Raw genomic sequence first — 5,790 nt, 5'->3', positions numbered from 1 at the left:
GGTTTTTTTGTTTGTTTTTCCATATGAGGTTGAGTATTATTCTTTCAAGCTCTGTAAAGAATTGTGTTGGAATTTTGATGGGGATTGCATTCACTCTGTAGATTGCTTTTGGTTGGATAGCCATTTTTACTATGTTAATCCTACTGATCCATGACCATGGAAGATCTTTTCATCTTCTGATATCTTCTTCAATTTCCTTCTTCAATGACTTAAAGTTATTGTCATACAAGTCTGTCACCTGCTTGGATAGTTACACCAAGATATTTTATGTTACTTGTGGCTACTGTGAAGGGTGTCATTTCTCTGATTTCTTTCTCAGCCCATTTGTTGTTTGTATATAGGAGGGCTACTGATTTTCTTTTTAGTTTATCTTGTATCCAGCATTTATCAGCTGTATGAGCTACCTTGCAGAACTTTTGGGGTCACTTATGAATATAACTATCATATCATCAGCAAATAATGATGCTTTGAATTCTTCCTTTCCAATTTGTATCCCGTTGATGGCCTTCTGTTGTCTTATTGCTCTAGCTAGAACTTCCAGTACTATATTGAATAGGTACAGGAGAGTAGACAGCCTTGTCTTGTTTCTGATTTTAGTGTAATTGCTTTGAGTTTCTCTCCAGTTAATTTGACATTATCTATGGGCTTTCTGTAAATTGCCTTTATTATGTTTAGGTGTGTCCCTTGTATCCTTCTTTGATCTCTCCAAGACTTCTATCATTAAATGGTGCTGGGTTTTGTCAAAGTTTTTTCTCCATCTAATGAGATGAATCATGTATTTTTTTCTTTCAGTTTGTTATGTGGTCGATTACATTGACAGATTTTCATTATTTTGAACCATACCTGCATTTCTGGTTTGAAGCCTATTTGATCATGGTAGATGATATTTTGATGTGTTCTTGAATTTGATTTTTTTAGTATTTTATAGAGTATTTTTGCATCAATGTTCATGAGGGAATTTCATCTATAATTCTCCTTGTTAAGTCTTTGTGTGTTTAGGACATCAGGGTGACTGTGACCTCATAAAATGAATTTGGCAATGTTCTTTCTGTTTCTATTTTGTGGAATGTTTTAAAATGTATCAGTATTAGATATCTTGAAAGTCTGGTTGAATTCTGTGCTAAAACCATCTGGCCCTGGGCTTTTTTTAGCTGGGACAGTTTTAATGACTGCTTCTATTTCCTTAGGGGTTATATGTTTGTTTAAATTGTTTATCTGATCTTGATATAACTTTGCTAAGTAGTATCTATCAAGGAAATGTTCCATATATTTTAGATTTTCTAGTTTTGTGTAGTGCAGGTTTTTGAGGTATGACCTAACGATTCTCCGGATTTCCTCAGTGTCAGTTGTTATGCCCACCTTTTCATTTCTGATTTTGTTGATTTGGATATTCTCTCTCTGTGTTTTTTAGTTAGTTTGGATAAGGGCTTGTCTATCTTGTTGATTTTCTCAAAGAACCAACTCTTCCTTTCATTGATTCTTTGTCTTGTTCTCTTTGTTTCTATGTTACTGATTTCAGTCCTCGGTTTGATTATTTCTTGCCCTCTACTCCTTTTGGGTGTTTGCTTCTTTGTGCTCTACAGGCTTTCAGGTGTGCTGTTAAGTTGCTACTACGATATCACTTTAATTTCTTTATGCAGGCACTTAGTGCTATGAACTTTCCTCTTAGCACTGCTTTCATTGTGTCCCATAAGTTTGGGTATTTGTGTATATTTTTCATTGAATTCTGGGAAGTCTTTAATTTCTTTATTTCTGTCTTGACTTGGTAGTCATTAGGTAGAGTTGTACAGTTTCCATGAATTTACAGGCTCTCTGTTGTTGTTGAAATCCAGCTTTAATCCATAGTGGTCTGATAAGATACGGGGGGGGGGGGGGTGTTTCAAATTGGAGACTTGCTTTGTGATGGAGTATGTGGTTAATTTTGGAGAAAGTTCTTCCAATGTGCTGAGAAGAAGGTATATTCTTTTCTGTTTGGGTGAAATGTTCTGTATATATCTGTTAGGTCCATTTGAGTAAAAATATCTGTTAACTTGATTATTTCTCTGTTTAGTCTTTGGCTGGATGACCTGTCCATTGGAGAAAGTGGGGGTATTTAAGTCTCCCACTATTATTGTGTGGAGTTCAATGTGTCATTTAAGTTTTAGTAATGTTCCTTTTATAAATTTGGGTGCCCTTTCTTAAGGGCATAGATGTTCAGAATTCAGACGTCATCTTGGTGGAATTTTCCTTTGATGATTATGAATTGTTCTTCCCCATCTCTTTTGATTGATTTCCATTGGAAGTATATTTTGTTAGATATTACAAAGGCCACATCAGCTTGCTTCTTCAGTCCATTTGCTTAGCAAACCTTTGTTCAACCCTTTACTCTGAGGTAATGTCTATTTTTAATGTTGAGGTGTGTTTCTTGTATGCAGCAGAAGGTTGAATTCTGTTTTCACATCCATTCTGTTAGCCTGTGTCATTTCACTGGAGAATTTAATTCATTGATACTGAGAGATAGTAATGTAAATGATTGTTAATTCCTGTTATTTTGTTGTTGTTGTTGTTGTTGTTGTTGGTGGTGGTGGTGGTGGTGGTGGTGGTGTGTGTGTGTGTGTGTGTGTGTGTGTGTGTGTGTGTGAGAGAGAGAGAGAGAGAGAGAGAGAGAGAGAGAGAGAGAGAGAGAGAGAGAAAGAGAGAGAATATGTTTGTGTTTCCTTTCTTTTGGTTTTGCTAGTACAAGATTATTTCCTATGTTTTCATTGGTGTACTTAGCCTCATTGGGATGGAGTATTCCTTCTAGTACCTTTTGTATGGCTGGATTTCTGGATAGCTATTATTTAAGTTTGAGTTTGTCATGGAATATCTTGTTTTCTCTAATTATGGTGATTGAAAGTTTTGGGGGTATGGTAGCCTGGCCTAGCATCTGTAGCTTCTTGGAGTCTGTAAGACATCTGTCCAGGTCCTTCTGGCTTTTAGATTCTCCTCTGAAAATTTGGATATAATTTTAATATGCCTGCCTTTATATGTTATTTGGCCTTTTTCCCTTCCAGATTTTAAAATTTTTCTTTGTTCTGTATATTTAGTGTTTTGATTATTATGTAGCAGGGGGACTTTCCTTTTCCAGTCTAATCATTTTAGTGTTCTGCAAGCTTCTTATACATTTATAGGCATATCCTTTAGGTGAGAAATTTTTTTCTATGATTTTGTTAAAAATATGTTCTGGGTCTTTTAGACGGGATTCTTCTCCTTCTATTCCTATTATTCTTAGGTTTTTTTTTTTTTTTCATAGTGTTCCAGATTTCCTGGATGTTGTCAGGAATTTTTTTAGATTTAACATTTTCTTTGACTGATGTATCAATTTCTTCTATCATATCTTCCACTCTTGAGATTCTCTCCTCCACCTCTTGCATTCTCTTGGCAATACTCATGTCTGCAGTTCCTGTTAGAGTACCTAAACTTTCCATCTCCAGTATTCCCTCACTGGTGTTTTCTTATTTCTTCTATTTCCATTTTCTGGTCTTAAATAGTTTTGTTTCCTTCAACTACTGTCTTTTTCTTGACCTTCTTTAAGGGATTTCTTCATTTCCACCATTTTTTGTTTGTCTTTTCCTTGATTTGTTTAAGTGCTATATTCTCTTCTTTAAGTACCTCTATCATCTTCATAAAGTTGATTTTAAGGTCTTTTTCTCATGTGTAAGCTGAGTTATTTAAGTTTGAGTTTGTCATGGAATATCTTGTTTTCTCTAATTATGGTGATATTCAGAGCTTTCTGTAATAGGATAGCTGGGCTCTGGAATGACACATTGTCCTTGGTGTTGTTGTGAACTTAACTCTGACCTTTATGCAACTGGGTTTAAGTGCTGATTTCTGAGTTTGTTTTTTGTTGAATGGGTGCTTTTCCCCTTGGTTTCTGTTTGTTCTTTGGTCTTCTGACCTGAGTAGCCTGTGATTCTGGTGACCAGTGAGTCCTCGGGTCCAGTAGGGTACCTCCCCTAGGGTTTTGTCAGCCTGCATGACCTCTGGGATTCTGGGGTTCTGGGGTTCCAGGTACTGGTGTGTCCTCTGGGACTTCTGCTGGAGTTGTGGGATGGACTATGGAGACGAGGGGAGGGGGTGCTGTTGGGGAAAATTGAGCAGCCTCTGACTACCTGCTGGATAAGTGCTTGTGAGGTCTCATTAGAAGATTTTGAAAGTCTCGTTGTGCCTGTTAAACTGTGATGTGTCTATGCACACATGTGTGTTTCATTCTGGTAGAAATAGAATAGTTTGCTTCAATTTGAGGAATGGTGTCTTCCATCTTTTTAAAACAGTTTTATGCAGTTACCTCTTTAAATACAATCTTCAGTTTTAATTGTTTTTTGTTTTATTTACATTTTTGTATTCTTTTAATTTCATTCTCTTTTAGTTTTTTTTGTTTTGTTTTCCTGCATCATAAATAGGTTTATGACCTATATTATGGTTATTTTTTTGTGTTTGCCTCTAGTTCACCAATTCTCTCTTAAGCTCTTTTAACATGAAGTTAAAAACAAGTATTAAATTATAAATTTTACATCTTTGTCCCAGTAATTTTATTATTTTTAATACAGGCTATGTAGTATTTATAGTGATATATTCCTTGACAGGCATTGTGTAGCAATAAGATTTAAGCCACATTTTAAAGCCCCTCTTAAACTATTTTATGAAAACTTTTATCACTAGGATCCAAAATATCTGAGACTAAAACTATAATATTTTAGACAATTTTCTTTGTGTTCATATATTTATTATTGATGGACAACTATAAAATACTTTTAAATCTGGCCTCCACAGTCAGGAAATTATTACAAAGAAATGCTATTCAATAGGTTTTTTTGGTGTTTTTAATTCAATTGCATTTTGATCCTTGTAAAACTAAAGATCTACATTGTAAACCAAGTGTTCAAGTTGTATATTAATAGCTTTTAGTTTGTTTTCTGGAATAAGAATGAAATAAAACTAGTAATGCTGCTCTTAAATTTAACATAGGGCACATGCTTTCTGGAGGAAACATTTTCTTTTTTAATACCATATGCAGTCTATGTTACAACTACTCATCTCTGCTCTTAGGTCTGACACTATCCACAAATGGTACATTTACAAATGTACATGATGACTGTTCCATTAAGGCTTCTAAAAAACAGGAGGAGTGCTGACACCTCATCTAAAGCACAGAATATAGGCCAACAGAAGTGAAATGGCTTTATTTTTCATAAAAGTATATGAAGCAGGAATGCACAGTCTACGTCGCCACCCATTAGCAATACCACTTAATTGACAAAAATTCTGTGGTAAAAGTAAATATCTCTTATCTTCTATTATTTACCATACCTTTAATATCCTTCAACTTCAGCAAACTTTAGCACCCTTATGGCCTAAGAATCATCAAAATATCTATGTGTTGCCAATTAATAATTTAAAGTATAACTTACCAATCAATCACTCCTACAGAAATTGGGGGGCTGGGGGGCTGAAATGGGTGGATCAAACAAGAAATGGGAGAACTTGGAGAGCCAGATAAAAATAAAGGGCATTTGTGGGGTCATCTGGAGACCTAATACAGTAGAAGGGAGGGATTTGATGGAGACATCCCACTTTATACATACATACATACACAAGTGTGTATATATGTATATTGTACATATATATGAATGTATGTAAGTATGTGTGTGTGTGTATGTATGTATGCATAAATTGGAATCACCGAAAAACAGGTGAGATAAAGTCCCAACTAGACATTTCTCACCATCAAATGAAACCTCCAGTGTCTGCAATGAGTTACAGCTAATTGAA

The sequence above is a fragment of the Peromyscus californicus genome, unplaced genomic scaffold (genome assembly GCF_007827085.1).
Source record: "Peromyscus californicus insignis strain IS unplaced genomic scaffold, ASM782708v3 Scaffold_10__1_contigs__length_136768540, whole genome shotgun sequence".
NCBI classification, from domain to species: Eukaryota; Metazoa; Chordata; class Mammalia; order Rodentia; family Cricetidae; genus Peromyscus; species Peromyscus californicus.
The sequence above is the reverse complement of the archived record's forward strand: the minus strand, read 5'-3'. Positions refer to the sequence as shown.